This window comes from Lepisosteus oculatus, unplaced genomic scaffold (genome assembly GCF_040954835.1).
Source record: "Lepisosteus oculatus isolate fLepOcu1 unplaced genomic scaffold, fLepOcu1.hap2 HAP2_SCAFFOLD_82, whole genome shotgun sequence".
Classification (NCBI taxonomy): Eukaryota; Metazoa; Chordata; class Actinopteri; order Semionotiformes; family Lepisosteidae; genus Lepisosteus; species Lepisosteus oculatus.
This window is the reverse complement of record NW_027168383.1, coordinates 474,057-492,500: the sequence shown is the minus strand read 5'-3', so window position 1 is coordinate 492,500 and position 18,444 is coordinate 474,057. Positions and strand designations below refer to the sequence as shown.

The 18,444-nt window shown below is 45.0% G+C and overlaps 5 non-coding genes across 5 annotated transcripts; all 5 read right to left on the bottom strand.

Moving 5' to 3' along the window:
- Window positions 1-2,651: 2,651 nt before the first annotated feature.
- LOC138235593 (U4 spliceosomal RNA) lies at window positions 2,652-2,793 on the bottom strand. Its single transcript, XR_011188270.1, has one exon. It is a non-coding gene; the product is annotated as a U4 spliceosomal RNA (small nuclear RNA).
- Window positions 2,794-8,563: 5,770 nt separating this feature from the next.
- LOC138235600 (U4 spliceosomal RNA) lies at window positions 8,564-8,705 on the bottom strand. The gene has a single exon (XR_011188277.1). It is a non-coding gene; the product is annotated as a U4 spliceosomal RNA (small nuclear RNA).
- A 1,333-nt stretch (window positions 8,706-10,038) lies between these two features.
- LOC138235592 (U4 spliceosomal RNA) lies at window positions 10,039-10,180 on the bottom strand. Its single transcript, XR_011188268.1, has one exon. It is a non-coding gene; the product is annotated as a U4 spliceosomal RNA (small nuclear RNA).
- A 230-nt stretch (window positions 10,181-10,410) lies between these two features.
- On the bottom strand, window positions 10,411-10,527 carry LOC138235548 (U5 spliceosomal RNA). Its single transcript, XR_011188226.1, has one exon. It is a non-coding gene; the product is annotated as a U5 spliceosomal RNA (small nuclear RNA).
- A 5,964-nt stretch (window positions 10,528-16,491) lies between these two features.
- On the bottom strand, window positions 16,492-16,564 carry trnar-acg (transfer RNA arginine (anticodon ACG)). Its single transcript has one exon. It is a non-coding gene; the product is annotated as a tRNA-Arg (tRNA).
- Between the last annotated feature and the right edge of the window lie 1,880 nt (window positions 16,565-18,444).

The following is an 18,444-nucleotide window of genomic DNA, read 5'->3' as shown; positions in this document are numbered from 1 at the left end:
GATAAATACAAAACTTAAGCTTTTATTTTAATAAGATTTGTTTATAAAGCATAAGCAATCATTTATTACATTAATATATGTGAAAATAACATTTTAGCATCATATTATTACATACAGGTCTTTAGCTTCAACACAGTGATATATATATATATATGCTCAGTGATTTATTGGTACATGCCCAGGTCAATAATCAGAATGAGGATTTATTTCCAGACGGGCTACAGGTAGTGTTGTGAAATACTTCAACACACTGGATCGCAGATTTAGACCCCCTGCACTCTTACTCCTTAAAAACCAAAGAAATGAAGATATGTAGCAATCACATTGTAACAGGGGTGACAGTGACTTAATGCTTATATTAGTGGACTTCTGGTACCTTTAGGGTACGGTGTTCCCTGAAGGGCTCTCAAACCCTGCATTTCAGATGCCTAGCTGTATCGCTGATCTATTGCACCTCAGAATCACTTTTAAACCTTACCTCTGGTATCTTTAATCCCTATTGCTCAACGCATGGTGAAAGTATTGCATAAATGTGTCTGAAAATGAGCAATGGGCACCTGAGAGACTCATTTGCCTGTTTCACAAATGATCATATTTGACTAGAGATTCTGTTTGGGATTCAGTTGTGCATTCTGACAGCAATCCCTTTCAAAAAACGATACATTCTGGATGAGGTCAAAGGTGCAGGAACACTGTATTTAGGATGTGTTTTAAAATCCATTGACTGATCCCCGAATCCTGAAGTTTCTTCGCATGATATCGGGCTTGCAACCACTTTCTGAAAAATGATGAAAAATGCCAAAAATGAAAAAAAAGTTATCAATTCTAGAGCCTAAGAGGAAAACAAGACAAATGTATATCTCCAAATAATTTTATGTGCTTCAGAAGAGCCCAGGAAAGTTTTTTGCATACATGAAACCACGCCCGTTTGCACGTAAGCAGACATGGTTGCACACACGACTTCATGAAAGGACGCGTGCATGCGAAGTCATCCTGTTGAGCATTTGAAAAGCCGCACCACGCCGCACTTGAAATAGCTCTTACATTAGTGGTAGACGCAGGAATTTACGCTTTTTATTTACGCTCTTACCAACGCGATGGAAAGCAAAACAAAGCAAAGCAGAGCAAAACAACGAACAAACAAAAACCCTCACGTCCCGCACTTGCAAATAACGCCATTACGTGCCCAAGCGGTATTGTACGTCATCCTAGCACTGCACCCCCGGTGAACGGTATATGGGAACGAGCACACGCCACGAATCGTCTCGAATCACTCCCTACAGCTGTAAGGCACCTTGAAGCGTGCACCCCCAACATTCTTCTTTGCGCATCTGTGAAAGGTAAATTCTTGAGCAAACTCTGAACCAGCTCTAAGGAAACTAATCAGATTAGACATTACTTTGACTCATCTTTTTACGCTCAGTGCTGGATTGCTCAAACTCCAGCTAGGGTTAGGGTTAGCATTCCCATGCTACTTAGACACTTTGTTTACGCTCAGTGCTTGATTTTGGGAACTTCAGGACGAGTGGGAATTTTCTCCTATCTGTCAATTCTGTTTTGTTTTGAAGACTCTTGGCTGCCTATGTTGTACAGTGCAGCGTGAAGGAAACATTTTCCAAAACTGTGTCAGCTCAAAAGTTGTAAGAAAACCTCTCCAGCTGCTTTAACTCTCTTGATTTTTGTCATTTAACGTGACACTCGATGTATAACTGGAGCCTCACATATGCAAATGGTGAGGCTCCAGTTCGACACCCAGTTCGACACCACTTTACAGTATATGACAAAAGCATGGCAGACTGTGCCGGACCGGCAGATAACTTCTGCTTATTTTTACCATATTAAACATTGGAAATCCTCCCACTTGCATTTGTGACACTTGATTTTGGCTCCACCTAAGACACTCTTAAATCATCAAACACTTTTCTCTTCTCCCGCAACACTCTTGTCTGTCGGCACTATGTGGCAGCGTTGCATGACAACCCATCTCACCACGGAAAGGAACCTAACAGCTTTGGTAAGAGGGGAGAAAAGGACCTGGCCGTACGGGGCTCGAACCCATGACCTTGGCGTTATTAGCAACACACTCTAACCAACTGAGCTAACCAGCCTCACGACAATGGTCCTCTCTGTGCTGACACTGCTCATGATGTTTCCCGAGCCGAAACACTGCGTTTTTCCAAGCAATTTGACAAAGCCCGCCCACTGAAAACTGCAGCAGATCGTGTAAAGACGTTCAACTTTGTAACTACTGCACGCACAGGAAGCAGAATAAATTCCTCTTTTCAAACTGTCAAAGGTTTGCTTTGCGAACGCTGCAGGACATCGCACAATCTCTTTTGAACGGGGACAAACGATTTCTTATGGGGCGCAGTAAGTACAGACGATTAAAAAGCTCCACTCATGCCGACGATGCAGCATGAAGAAGCGCAACCTAACATTTGACAGACAAAGGCCGGGCGCCGCTACGAGCAATATGAAATCAAACTGACAGCACACGGCGTTTCGCGCTGACTCAAAAGTGACCTCGACAGACGCTGTTCTCTGCATAACGCTGAAAGAGCTAAAGAGCGTTTCTGTTGAGACGTAACAAGCTCGTTTCTTTCTACCATGATGTCACCATGACCAAATCTGTCTTTAAACACCTTGCTCAGTCTCTGACGAGACTGTCAAAAATTGCTTTCGCCGATTGTATTGCAAACCGGCGGAAGCGGGGTATTGGGAAAAGTTTTCAACTAGCAATAATCGCGCCTCGGCTAAACCTCACAGGCTACGATACTGCCACTGCGCAAAGCTGATGGTTGCCAGGCAACCGCGGGGATCCTATGGAATATCGATCGTCTCATGGCATGTCGTTGCTGTAACGCTTCATATTTGTCCTCTTCTTCATCTAGCTTGAGGTTTTGAAGAATTTCATGACAGACAAGGGCTCCGTCGGGAACAAAGGGCGTTGTGAGAAAACCGTTGCTTATTTTCAGCAGCAGAAATACAACCCTTTAAATACAAGATGACAGAACAATGACGAAGGGCATGCCGGGAGGAACTCATGCACTACAGAGGAAAGGGGGCGGGCACGTACAGTTCACATTCAAGCCACAAGTACTCTTCTCCGATGTTGCACAAACAAATCCTAACGTCTTGAAAGTATTGCAGCATGTTTGTGTCCCACTTCCCGTGGCTGCAGGACGACTGACACGAACGGACAAACACAATCTGTGGCGTTTAGCGTGACATAGTCTTGCAGGCATCGTGCTGTCTCACTGCAATACTATACCGCTGGAGGAAACAGTCCATCTGGCCATGAAACTCATTTAAACGTCTAGCTACAGCAACTAACTATATCATGATTTATTCAGAATGTGTGGAATCAGCACGTCCCGGAGACAGCTTCCGAAATCGTGAGCATTCTCTGGTGGTAGGGGCGTTCAAGATGGCGCTCAGGTGGGAGGTAAAGTTTAGTGGTTGAGGAGTTTTTTTGAGTTTTTCATGACCTGAATGTTAATTTTTGCTTTTTTTGACTACAGAAAAATAAAGACTTAACACTAGTTGTTTAAACTTCAGTTATAATTGAAAGAAAAAAAAACGATTTTTTTTAGGTTTAAGAATTTCGATATGAGTAACACTGGGAAAAGAAAAGAGAGTGCTGGGTCCTCGAAGGAGAAATCTAAGATACCTCAATCGTATATGTATAGCACTACAAGAAAATCGATGGAACTACAGGGAAAAGTGAAGCAGCTGGAGGGGACGTGGAAAGAGTGCTGGAGATGCGCTCGTACGGTAGAGCCGGAGTCCCTGCCCAGCACACCTGTGAAAACCCCGGCGGCCAAGAGAGGAAGGGGTGACCTGACGCTGGAGGAGCTCCAAACCAACATCTTTAACATGATGGGTGAGCTGAAGGAAATGATTCGATTTAATACAGTCGCAATCGAAAGTCTTAAAAAGTCCATGGACTGTGTGTTTAAAGAGGTTGAAGACTTAAAGAGTGAAGTAAAAGTTCTTAAACAAGTAAATACCGAACAAGAAAAGCATATTAAAGAACTTGAATTGAAAGTGAACGATGTAGAAAGATTCTGTCGACGATGGAATTTAAAATTATTTGGAGTTAAAGAGGAACGTGATAAGGACCTTGTTGCAACAGTGAAGGGTATCTGTAAAAGGACCCTGCCGGACCAGGAGGACGTAATATCGGCCATTGACTTTGTTCACAGGCTCGGGAGAGCGAACATGTCTGGGCAAGTGCGCCCCAGATCGATTATAATACAGTTCACCAAGAGGATGGCGAGGGACATGCTGTGGCGAGCGGCGAGGGGGAATGAGTATTTGAATGGGAACAAACTGAGGTTTGCAGAGGAACTGTCTGCCGCGGGCAGGAGCACCAGGAACCAGCTGTGGCCCCAGGTTGAAGCTGCCAGAAGAGAGGGGAGGAGAGCCTACTTTGTGGGAGCGAGGGCCTTTGTGGACGGGAAGGAGATTTGCTCCCAGTGACTGCTCAGTTAATGATTATGTTTGGTTTTATTTGTTATACCAGTATATACTAGTGTTTCTTTAGTGTTAGTTTGGAATGGTGTAGTTAAGTGTTAAGGACTGTTATAGTTCTGGTTCTTTGAAAAACTCAATAGTTTAGACAGTCTTAGAGTTAGTTATTTGCTTTTGTGTATGTCTTTTTCATGAATGCCAGAGGTACTCGAAATGTTGTTAAAAGAAAAACGTTTTTTTTGTTTTGTAAAAAACTGTGCTGAGTTTTATTTTTTTACAGGAAACGCATGCATGTTGAAACTAAAGTTTATAATTGAGAAATATTAAAGCAAGGAAAATATGATACGTGTAAAATATACAATTTGATCACATAATTACTTAATTACCTCTGGTAGTTAAATGTTTTTTTTCTGCTGCGTTTTTTTTCTCTTGTACATGACTCTGATCCTCTTGTTGTATTTGTATTTGTAAATTCTACATGTTTAATAAAAATAAAAAAAAGCATTATAATCAAGTGCAGGAGCTGAGGGCTTTTGTTTTGTTTCGTTTTCCATGGCGTTCGTAAGCACGCAAATCAAAGGCAATTCTTGCGTCTAACACGAATGTAAATGCTTTTGAAAGTGCAGTGCAGGGAATGCGCCCTGCCCTACAAATAAAACAGGTCTACGGATCTGAAACCTGCTCCACGGAAAACAGTTCTGTTGCGCTTTTGATCAAAGGGAGATTCTCTGTTCTTACTTTTTGATGACATAACACCCAAAGGGGCTTCTTTGGAGCTGGATTCCAACCAACATCCTAAAGTTTCTTGGCGGTATACTTTACAGTCCTCTGTTCGGTCGACAAGGAACAGAAGGGGGCAGCTTTCCTGAACATACAGCGCAATGTACTGTAGTGTTCCCCTTCATTGAATTCGCAGTTCTGCATCAGACCTCTAACTCGTTTCCTTAGCTTGGATTTAAGCCACGAAGCAGGCTTCTACTGTATAAACGTCTAGAGGAATCACAAACTATTTGAGAGGCCATCATCCCAGGGGGAACTGACAAAGTCTATCCCTAAACACCTAGCGCAGTCTCTCGAGAGACTGTCAAAAATCGCTTTCTCCGTTTGTGCTGCAAGTAAGTGAAAACGCGGTCTCAACCCAGAGCCACTTGGCAGCAGCGGCACGTAAATACTGTTACTGCCACTGCTCGATACCGACGTTAGCCTACTATACCATGTTCAGCCACCGCTAGAAAATGTAAGGCTCTAGTACTGGAGCAAACAAAGGGAGGGCCAACGTCGAACGGGCACACGTAGAGAGCAACGAAGATGGGACTCGAACCCATGCATGCAGAGCACAATGGATTAGCAGTCCATCACCTTAACCACTCAGCCACCTCGTCGACAAAACTGGGCTGTCCAGACATGGGTTGGCGCGCTCCAGATGATCTTTTTCTTTTTTTTCCCTCGTACTCGAGGGTCCTTTTCCTGTTCCACATGCGATTTCAACATTTTCCTTGGGAGATGTCAAGCCAGCAAGCCACTGCTGTGGTTCAGTGGCCAGTGTGGAGTTCAGTGGCCCTGTTGTACACAGAAAGCACATTGAGCTTCTTGGACATGAAAAGTTCCAGATAAAAGCCATTTGTCATCCTTTCTCTTGGTGTCGATGTTGCTATTGTATGTAAAGGTGGCAACTTGCTCAGCGAGCAGGCGGAGCACACACCGAATGCAGATGTGTCTGAGTGGTGTGTCCAAGTGGCTGCAAAAGGACAATACTCCTGGGGCGCCGTGGCTTAAAGCGTTGGTTATAGCGCTTGTCTCTTAAACAGGAGATCCTGGGTCCGAATCCCAGTGGTGCCTTCTTTGTTCTGTCTTCTCGAACAGAACTGGTCCTTACAGACAACCGCCTACGGCTAGACTTAATTAGATGCAAGTATTCATTTCCTGTCTTTAACGCGACTTGTTTTTCTTAAAATGGATGGAACTTGCAAAACATGAAATACAAACATTGCTAATCAGCGCTAGCGGCTGGCAAAAAAAAAGAAGTCAGCAATGTTTTTTTTCTTTAACCTTAACCCTGCTAATGGAGAAGAGTTAAACGACCGAGTCTATGCAGCTTAAACGGTGCTCACGTCGGGTTCTTAGCTGAAACGGTGGTAAATCACGGTCACCGCAGTCCTTAATCTTTTAAAAGGATACAAAATTGAACCTAGTCGCCACATCACATACATCCTGTTCAACGATAAAAAGGTGACATCTATCCTCGATCCAGAGTAAATCTCACGTTGAGGGCATATTTTTTTCCACTTTACCATGAGTCGGGCTCAGCTGCACAGAGGCGAGAGCAGAGCAATGAGGTCACGGGGACAGGGGAGTCACACGCAGGCGGTTTAAACACGCGGAAGAAAACTGAGGGATCCACAGTATGTGGACCCTCCGTGCGCCATCAGTCCGCACTCCGGACTCTGAATCCTGCCATCCGAGTTAAGATCTCGGCGGAACCTGAGGCGCAGTTCCTTCTTAAAACGTAATCTGGTGAGCATTTCTAGAATCGTACTTGTATAGATGCAGCCCTTAATGTGTTGCTAGGTTAAAATTGATGACTTCTTGAACTTCAGTAGGCAACTGCCCTCTTGATTTCGGATTTAATTTCTTTATTACAGGAGCGCTTTTATGAAGACAGAGTCATGTTCAGGTACTTTGCTTGATGGAGGAAGCATATTTCGGACTCTGTGATCTGCTCACCTGGAAAGGTCTGCTGTACTACTACAAGAGAGAAGTAGAGTCTGGAAGAATGGACAATTTTATGATGCTTTGGAAGATAATGTTTTTTTTTCTTTGAAATCGAAATGAATCAGAATATCAGTGCAAAAGACAAACTCTTGGTTTGGTTTAAAGAGATATGGTTTTAAAACAGACAAAATGTAGAAAACAGGTGTTTCTCACTTTTGGAAAAGAATGGACCGGGGGTAATATTTTACTAGTTGCAGTGCTGATCTCACTGGGTTACAGTCCTGCAGTGTCACACTGGATAACGTGTCTGACTACGGATCAGAAGATTGTAGGTTCGACTCCTGCCTGGCTCGGGTCGTTTTTAAACGCATCGGGCTACTCCCTAAGTAGTCTGTGCTACTTACTGCATTGTAATCGTACCCAGTAAGAGATTTCCTTCATGTAAATGAACTGCACCTAACAGCTTTAGAAAAACACCTGGGCTCAGTATGGTGTTGAGAGCTTAGTGTTGCTGTTCTAATTAGCACGCACTGCATCGCCTATGAGCCCGAACTTTTCAATTATTCCGATCAGTAAGTCAAAACGTAGTCCACATGAACGGTAGAAATATTCTCTTGTCTGTCTCTTGTTTGTATAGAACTGAATGTCCCTGACAATGTACTGTTAGTTTTAATTGAAGAACGGCATTTGTGTTCAAATATACCAGACAAGTTTATGTAACTGCTCATGCGACACTCAGATGTAATTAGTCAAGAAATAAAGTCGAGCAACAGCTGCGGGTTTGATTCTGAACGTATGAGATTGCAGCGCCTTTTACTTCCATTGACAAATGATAGAGATTCGAAGAGAGATCCTTCAGACCAGCAAGCAAACCCACGGATATTTCGGTTTTCTATCTAGGCAACGTTGGTGTCTGCAATAGCATACATGAAAGCGTGATGCAGGGTGAGCGCCCCCCCACCGGCACCATTAACACCACTTCCAGCTGGAAACTTTGTTTTTCCCTGTAGCTCACCCTCATCCGGGTACCGACCTGGCTAACAAATGCTTTGCTTCAGTGGGTTTTCAGTTGCGAGTTGCAAGGGGATGCAAGTGATGGAGCCGCTCGCTGCAAGAGCCACTGCTTTGGCTGGGAATCGAACCAGAGCCTCCCACATGGTAAGCGAGAATTTTACCACTGAACCACCAATGCTCAGTACCCAGGCCTTCAAAAAAGACGCTTTTTTGGTGCTCTGTAAAAAAAGCGTCGACATTACCTCTTTCAAAAGGCTTCACTTTCCTAGTCACATTCCAAGGCTCATTGAACCCGGGCTGTTTCCTCCAGCGGTATAGTATTGCAGTTAGACAGCACGATGCCTGCAAGACGCTCTGATGTCACGCTCTGACGAGACTGTCAAAAATTGCTTTCGCCGATTGTATTGCAAACCGGCGGAAGCGGGGTATTGGGAAAAGTTTTCAACTAGCAATAATCGCGCCTCGGCTAAACCTCACAGGCTACGATACTGCCACTGCGCAAAGCTGACGGTTGCCAGGCAACCGCGGGGATCCTATGGAAATCGTTATCGATCGTCTCATGGCATGTCGTTGCGGTAACGCTTCATATTTGTCGTCTTCTTCTTCTTCTAGCTTGAGGTTTTGAAGAATTTCATGACAGACAAGGGCTCCGTTGGGAACAAAGGGCGTTGTGAGAAAACCGTTGCTTATTTTCAGCAGCAGAAATACAACCCTTTAAATACAAGATGACAGAATAATGACGAAGGGCATGCCGGGAGGAACTCATGCACTACAGAGGAAAGGGGGCGGGCACGTACAGTTCACATTCAAGCCACAAGTACTCTTCTCCGATGTTGCACAAACAAATCCTAACGTCCTGAAAGCATTGCAGCATGTTTGTGTCCCACTTCCCGTGGCTGCAGGACGACTGACACGAAGGGACAAACACAATCTGTGGCGTTTAGCGTGACATAGTCTTGCAGGCATCGTGCTGTCTCACTGCAATACTATACCGCTGGAGGAAACAGCCCGGGTTCGATGAGCATTGGAATGTGACTAGGAAAGTGAAGCCTTTTGAAAGAGGTAAAGCACTGCACAACGGAACTGAAGGAGAATCTTACAGGGGATTCTGAGCGGTGTCTGCATACACGCAGTCCGATACGGGTGCTGAAAGCTTGAGCTACTCTCAATGTCATGCTGCCTTTCCTCGGAGTAAATCTGTTACATTGAAAGAATGCTTCTGGCAGGTTCAAAAAGGGACCCTTGTTAATTTGAGAAATCAATGATTTCGAATGAATTCTGTATGCGTTAAAAGACAGCTATACACAGATAACATGCAGGACACTTCTCATGATGTTTCCCGAGCCGAAACACAGTGCGTTTTTCCAAGCCATCTGACAAAGCCCGCCCACTGAAAACTGCAGCAGATCGTGTAAAGACGTTCAACTTTGAAACTACTGCACGCACAGGAAGCAGAATAAATTCCTCTTTTCAAACTGTCAAAGGTTTGCTTTGCGAACGCTGCAGGACATCGCACAATCTCTTTTGAACGGGGACAAACGATTTCTTATGGGGCGCAGTAAGTACAGACGTTTAAAAAGCTCCACTCATGCCGACGATGCAGCATGAAGAAGCGCAACCTAACGTTTGACAGACAAAAGCCGGGCGCCGCTACGAGCAATATGAAATCAAACTGACAGCACACGGCGTTTCGCGCTGACTCAAAAGTGATCTCGACAGACGCTGTTCTCTGCATAACGCTGAAAGAGCTAAAGAGCGTTTCTGTTGAGACGTAACAAGCTTGTTTCTTTCTACCATGATGTTACCATGACAAAATCTGTCTTTAAACACCTTGCTCAGTCTCTGACGAGACTGTCAAAAATTGCTTTCGCCGATTGTATTGCAAACCGGCGGAAGCGGGGTATTGGGAAAAGTTTTCAACTAGCAATAATCGCGCCTCGGCTAAACCTCACAGGCTACGATACTGCCACTGCGCAAAGCTGACGGTTGCCAGGCAACCGCGGGGATCCTATGGAAATCGTTGTCAATCGTCTCATGGCATGTCGTTGCTGTAACGCTTCATATTTGCGGCCGGACACTTCCCGCCTCCCAAAGAAAAGAGCGCCAATCAGACAGGCGGAGACCGAGGACTCGCAGAGCAAACGGCCACAGTCGCAGTAATAAGAGCGATTGTGAGCGGTTTTGTTTTCTCTCTTTGACCAGCCCAGCTGCGCCCCACCCGAAGGCAGGGAAGCACAAAAATTGTATGGAACTCATTCATGCTCCTCTCCATGGAAATCTTTAGTAAAAGGCAAAAGATTTGTACGAGATGAAGAGAAACCAGAGTGCGTGGCTGGACAGCTGCAGGAGCCCAGGCCGCCTTCAAGGCCTCTGCCCTGCCGGTCGTGGTTGGTAATGCACCTGGCCTTACAAACGAGCCAGTGGGGCCCGTTCAGCTCCGGGCTCATCGCCTGCGGCTCTCGGCTTACCTGGCAGGGGAGATACCTTGATCAGCCTGTAGTTGGAGTAGTTGGATTGTTTTCTTGTTTTGTGGAAGCAGTGTTTGTTTTGCAGTTTGAGATGGCAACCTTTGGATCCCGCAAGAATGCTGTACGTTTTGAGCTTTTGGGTGACCTCTTCATGGATCGTATGCAGTTCAGCAGAAAAGTGTTACAGAAGGAACTTGGCTTTGAACCTCGGCACTTGGATTTCATCTTCGCTCTCCCAGGTCAGAAAGCATTTGAGGTTGTTTTTGCTACCTATTCTCTGTTTGAACAATGTGTGGATGTGTTTGAGGCAAAAAGAGGGAAAGTTCCTGCCCTTGAGAAGATCATCTTGCAGCCTCTGACACGGAGAGAGAGGAAAACGGTGCATGTTGTTATGTTCTCGGAACTGGCAAAGACGGAGGACATTCACACCTGGCTTAAGCAGTACTGCACCATCCACCATGGAACTGAGGTTAGAGATGTTGACGGTATAAAAACAGGAGCAAGGAAATTCGAGGTTTGCTTGCTACCGGACAATGTAAATGGAGGCTTAAGGCACCTGCCCTCTACAATCCGGCTGGGCGCCTGCAATGGCTATGTTTTTTATGTGGGACAACCAAAGGTGTGTCGGCGCTGTGGTGCTGTGGGACACCTGGCATCGTCCTGCACTGTGAAATGCTGCAAGACCTGTGGCAAACAGGGACATTTAGCCTCTGACTGTTCAATGCTGCCAAAGTGCAATTTATGTGGCTCGGAAGGACACGTTTTTAAGAACTGCCCTCACGCCTACGCCAATAAACTCAAAATGAGAAAGGATGAGGCAGTGCTTGTTTCAGCCAAACCGGCCCGAAAAGCCAAAGCAAACAACAAGTCAAACAAAGAACCCTTGTTGGACAAAGAGTCTCAGCCTCCAGCCAGGATCAGTCCTGCTGTGGCTCTGGGGCCGGTGGAAGAGAAATCCACTACGCCCCCACAACCGCAGACTGCACCAGACAAGCACGAGGGTTTGAAAACCCCCGAGAACAGCGAGGACCCCTCCCCCATTCCTGCTCCTCAGAACGAGGGCCAGTGTGGGGCCCCCCGGTGGAGCGGGTCCAGCGAGGATACCCAGGATTCAGCGGAGCTGCTTTTCTCAGACTCTGCAAGTGCTACAGATGCCCTCCTCTCCTCCATCCAGTCCATCACGGAGGATCTGCAACAGCTGGTGGGTGAGGGGGAAGAGGAGACTGGTGCATCGGCTGCACCCCTTTCCCCTCAGTGCTCCCAGGAGCTGGACTTGAGGAAAAGGAAAAATGACTCTGTTTTCTCCCCGAGCGAGGAGGAAGGAGAGCATAGCGATGGGGACAGCTGGAACCCCTCCACCCCTCCCTCTACCCCCTTCCTTGAAATGGACTCCGTGAACGCTTTTACTGCTGCCACCCTGATGAAGGCTCATTCAGAGGATGGCTCATTCAGAGGATGGCTCAACAGCAGGATATACATGGTCAGGGAGGAATAGCAGCTCCAGAATTGACTATTGCTTTGTCTCAGAGAGAGTGAAAGTTGTTGGGGTCACTCTTCAGCCTGTCTTCTTCTCAGATCATCAGGCTTTAGGGTGTAGAGTGGAACTCCAGGGCGGGACTGTCTTTGGCCCAGGCCTCTGGAAACTCAACACAAAGCTGCTAGAGAACGAGGGGGTAGTATCCCGCTACAAGGAGAAACTATCACAGTGGCTGTCCTTGCAGTGTCTGTACGGGTCAGTAGGAGAGTGGTGGGAGGAGGTGAAGGTGAGGACAAAGGCCTTTTTCATGGCTGAGGGAAGGAAGGCTGCTGCCAGACGGAGAGGAGTGCTAGCCAGGAAACAGAGGCAGCTGCAGCGTCTCTACACGATGCTGCACAGTGGCTTCGATGTGCTCGAGGATATCACCCTTTTAAAAAAGGACATCCGGAGCATAGCCGAAGAAAGTAGTCGAGGAGTGCTGTTAAGAAGCAGAGTGCAGTTCTTGGAAGAAAATGAGAAGTGTACTCGCTTCTTTTTCAGGAAAGTGGTAGGCTCCAAGTCTGTCATGGAAAGTGTAGTTGATGAGGAGGGACGAGAGAGAACAGAGCCGAGTGCTATCCTCTCCTGCACCGAGGCCTTCTACTCAAGACTGTACAGCTCTACAGAGGTAAAGGATGAAGAAATTCATTTTTTTACCTCAAAGCTAGAAAACGTTTTGAGTGAAGAAGATAGGGAAGTACTTGAGAGGGATTTGACAGTAGAAGAGCTGAGACAGGCTATGGAGAGCTTACAGCAGGGGAAAACTCCGGGTGCTGACGGGCTCCCTAAAGAATTTTATTGCACCTTTTGGGATCTGCTTCAGGATCCGCTACTGCTCTTATTCGAGGAAAGCTATAAGACAGAATTTCTGCCTGACTCCTTAAGAGAAGGCACTATCTCTCTCTTGTTTAAGAAAGGAGCAAAGAATGACATAAAGAACTGGAGACCCCTCAGCCTGTTAGGCGTGGACACTAAGATCCTGTCCAAAGCCCTTTTCCTGCGCCTACAAAATGTAGTGGCCTCACTGGTAGGGAAAGAACAGACTTGTGGGATAGCAGGACGCCTGATGAGCGACAACCTGGCCTTGTTGAGGGATGTCTGTCTGTACTCAGAGGATCGCTCCCTCCCTCTGTGCATTTTAAGTGTAGACCTAGAAAAGGCCTTTGACCGGTAGGCGGTGCGTGATTGGTTGACCGACAGGGGCACTCGTGGTCCATTGGTCTGTCGTAGAAAGACTTACTGTAAACGTCTTTACTGTGCCCGTTGTAGATATTGAATTTTGCCACTGAAGGGAAATCTTAGTAGCTGAGCATAAAAAGAATAGGAGCATACTGTAACGCGTGTGAAGGCCATAAACGATATTAATTTTGGAACGTAAACATACAGTATATAGCTGGTCTTGGTACTTTAAAGAAAAAAATACACACCAGTATTCCATTTCTCCCTAACCATTGTAAGCTTCGAAGTCTTTAACTAACGTGATACCAAGGTCAACAAGCATACTTTTAGAATTTGATTAAAAGGGAATATAATATGGAATCGCGTATCTCAAGAAATTAATAACGATATAATTATATTCATGTTGCAAAAGAACTGCAACGGACATAAAAACTCCCTTGCTTTTAACAGAGCGTTCCATAATTTCTAACTACGAAAATGCCAGGTGAAAGGATTTGTAAACATATTTTGTTAAAGCAAGTCAGTTTTTTCCGCAACACATAAAATACATTTTTCCAAGAAAGTTTAGCCTTTGTCACTAATGAAACCACTAAATAAAGACATAAATATAGAAATCTTAAGATTTGTTTTATTTAATGTTGGTAGCAGGATGAACTGTCAGAGTGTATATTTTGTCGCAAAGTTGCTGCAAGATGTTAACAGTGAAAAAGGTATTTAGAAATGAGTTATTTCAAGATGAAAAAGAAAACATACACGAAACATGGTTTCATAACGACCAGAATCGGTCTTGAGATATTTTTAACTTGATTTACAGTATTTGAGAGGTATGTCTTAACACCGATACTACAGTGCTTAATGTGTATATGTTTCTAGGTTTATATTATGCATTTCATACGGTCAAATTACTTTTGAGCAACTAATAAGAAGCGCGAAACGGTATGCGTTTTAGTTTCGTTTTGTGCTGGGACCCGTGGATTGATTAGAGATATCAAGTACATACAAGTCATTTTTTAAATGTTGTAGTTCGTCTTGAAAAAATGTTACGAGTACATCATCTATCAACAATTACACAGGTTCTGTTTCCATATTGCGGATTTTGGTTAGGTATTATCAAATCCAGTGGCGCTGTGTGTTAGTTTACTGAGTCCCATGTCACATGGTCTGTGATTGAAACCTGTAAAACCGGTTTAATTCGTCACAGCCAGCACTCTTCAGGTGTGAGGGTCTTCTGCTCAGAATGAAACGCTAAAATGTTTGTGTATATTCTAATGGTAGTGGGGGCAGGGTGTGTGGGAACAGGTTTGGTTGAAATTGCATTGGACATCTATGTTCTTCACACCTGAAACATTTTCTCTGAAAGCATTTTCTTCGCAGTTTAACCGATCTTGTTACAGCATGTTACAGTTTACTATTATTAACCATATTAATTTTAAGTGCATTAAAGTGAATGTAAAATCTTGTAAAAATATATTTTCATTGTTCAAATATACATTAAGTCTGACTATCATATAATAAGTTAAATACAAAACTAAAGATAAAATAGGGTTAAATATAATTCAAAATATTTTGCTAACAATGTTAACTGTTTATGAATAATAAAATGTATTAACTAAGGAGTAGGATGGCACAGTTGTTAGTATGTTTTTTGTTTTGTTTCTTTTTCATAAATACAACAGTAGTACCTGATGTCTCAGTGGCTTTCAAAATTAAATTATGCATGCAAACCTGTGAACTTGAAAGATAACTAAGATATCCATCCATTATATTCCATAATATCCATGAAATATATGGCGCTGAAATATGTGTGACGCAGTGGTGGCCTGACACGGTGAGGTGCCCTGGCAGCTGTGTGATGCAGTGGTGGTCGGGTATGTAGAGGTGCACTGGCAGCTGTGTGTTGTGACGCAGTGGTGGCCTGGCACGGTGAGGTGCGCTGGCAGCTGTGTGATGCAGTGGTGGTCGGGTATGTAGAGGTGCACTGGCAGCTGTGTGTTGTGACGCAGTGGTGGCCTGGCACGGTGAGGTGCGCTGGCAGCTGTGTGATGCAGTGGTGGTCGGGTATGTAGAGGTGCACTGGCAGCTGTGTGTTGTGACGCAGTGGTGGCCTGGCACGGTGAGGTGCGCTGGCAGCTGTGTGATGCAGTGGTGGTCGGGTATGTAGAGGTGCACTGGCAGCTGTGTGTTGTGACACAGTGGTGGCCTGGCACGGTGAGGTGCGCTGGCAGCTGTGTGATGCAGTGGTGGTCGGGTATGTAGAGGTGCACTGGCAGCTGTGTGTTGTGACGCAGTGGTGGCCTGGCACGGTGAGGTGCCCTGGCAGCTGTATGATGCAGTGGTGGCCTGGCACGGTGAGGTGCGCTTGCAGCTATGTGACGCAGTGGTGGCCTGGCACGGTGAGGTGCGCTGGCAGCTGTGTGATGCACAGCTCAGTTGGTTTTGTCCAACTGAGCAATCTTGCTTTCATAAAATATACCAACATTTTAATGACTGATGATTAACATGCTGTAATACACAGTTCAAAATTAAAGGCTCAAATGCTGTGCATGAGAGGTTAAGCTCCCCCTGGCGGTTTTACAAGGCGACGCCGGATAGTTAGTCACGTGACACACGTGAACCGCGTGATACCCCGGTGGGCGTGTCGCGGTATGCCGCGAAATACCTCACCCATTTTGAATGGCTGCATCTGTACGTTCAGAATCAAACCCGCAGCTGTTGTTCGACTTTATTTCTTGACTAATTACAACTGAGTGTCGCACGAGCAGTTACGTAAACTTGTCTGGTATATTTGAACACAAATGCCGTTCTTCAATTAAAACTAACAGTACATTGTCAGGGACATTCAGTTCTATAAAAACAAGAGACAGACAAGAGAATATTTCTTCCTTTCATGTGGACTACGTGTTGACTTACTGATCGGAATAATTGAAAAGTTCGGGTTCATAGCCGATGCAGTGCGTGCTAATTAGAACAGCAACGCTGAGTTCTCAGCACCGTACTGAGCCCAGGTGTTTTTCTAAAGCTGTCAGGTGCAGTTCATTTACATGAAGGAAATCTCTTACTGGGTGCAATTACAATGCAGTAAGTAGCACAGACTACTTAGGGAGCAGCCCGATGCGTTTAAAAATGACCTGAGCCAGGTAGGAGTCGAACCTACAATCTCCTGATTCGTAATCAGACGCGTTATCCATTGCGCCACTGGACCTGGTGTGACACTGCAGGACTGTAACCCAGTGAGCTCAGCCCTGCAACTAGTAAAATATTACCCCCGGTCCATTCTTTTCCAAAAGTGAGAAACACCTGTTTTCTACATGTTGTCTGTTTTAAAACCATATCTCTTTAAACCAAACCAAGAGTTTGTCTTTTGCACTGCTATTCTGATTCATTTCGATTTCAAAGAAAAAAAAACATTACCTTCCAAAGCATCATAAAATTGTCCCTTCTTCCAGACTCTACTTCTCTCTTGTAGTAGTACAGCAGACCTTTCCAGGTGAGCAGATCACAGAGTCCGAAATGAGCTTCCTCCATCAAGCAAAGTACCTGAACATGACTCTGTCATCATAAAAGCGCCCCTGTAATAAAGAAATAAAATCCGAAATCAAGAGGGCAGTTGCCTACTGAAATACAAGAAGTCATCAATTTTAACCTAGCAACACATTAAAGGCTGCATCTATACAAGTACGATTCTAGAAATGCTCACCAGATTACGTTTTAAGAAGGAACTGCGCCTCAGGTTCCGCCGAGATCTTAACTCGGATGGCAGGATTCAGAGTCCGGAGTGCGGACTGATGGCGCACGGAGGGTCCATATACTGTGGATCCCTCAGTGATCTTCCGCGTATTCAAACCGCCAGCGTGTGACTCCCCTGTCCCCGTGACCTCATTGCTCTGCTCTCTCCTCTGTGCAGCCGAGCCCGACACGGTAAAGTGAAAAAAATATGCCCTCAACGTGAGATTTAGTCTGGAGCGAGGATAGATGTTACCTTTTTATCATTGAACAGGATGTATGTGACGTGGCGACTAGGTTCAATTTTGTATCCTCTTTAAAAGATTAAGGACTGGGGTGAGCGTGATTTACCAGCTAAGAACCCGACGTGCGCACCGTTTAAGCTGCATAGACTCGGTCGTTTAACTCTTCTCCATTAGTAGGGTTAAGGTTAAAGAAAAAAACATTGCTGACTTCTTTTTTTTTTTGCCAGCCGCTAGCGCTGATTAGCAAGGTTTGTATTTCATGTTTTGCAAGTTGCATCCATTTTAAGAAAAACAAGTCGCGTTAAAGACAGGAAATGAATACTTGCATTTAATTAAGTCTAGCTGTAGGCGGTTGTCCATAATGACCAGTACTGTTCAAGAAGACAGAACAAAGAAGGCACCACTGGGATTCGAACCCAGGATCTCTTATTTACTAGACAGGCACTTTAACCAACTAAGCCACAGCACCCCAGGAGTGTTGTCCTTTTGCAGCCACTTGGACACACCTTTAGAAAAACATTTTGTTAACAGGCATTCTGCCTCAGCCTAAACACCTATAGCTTGCAAAGCGCATGCTATTAGACAGGCACCTCTGCAAGACCTTAAGAGTCTCTTAAACTAGTGATAGTAAGGTGTTCCCAATGGGTGATGTTCGGCTTTCAAATCATCTCTCCGTGGAAGCGCCGAGATGCAGCTGTTTAAGGCTTAGAAGCAGCTGACTGTTTCACTACCTAGCTGATCACTGTCAGTCAGGGAGCTTAGAGGTGAAAAGCCTGTCTGAGAGACAGTTCGCCGTCGATCAGTTCAATATGTTCCGTACCAGCTCGGCGCACCTGAGATCATCTTGGTAGCCGTGTAGCTCAGATGAGTGAGAGCTTGTGTGTATTTACCACCGTGATTGGATGCCGGCCCTTCTCAGGTCACAGTAAACCTTCTGCTCAAAAAAAGTGAGGTAAAACCTCACTCTGCACAGTAAAACCTAAAAAAGTGAGGTTTTATTTAATCTCTGACCAAGGGAAACGTTTCATTTTTTCAAAGAAATGTTTGTTAAAAAATAAAGTCATAGTTCCATGGGATTCAATCATAGACCGTGTGACATGGAAGTCAGGAACCT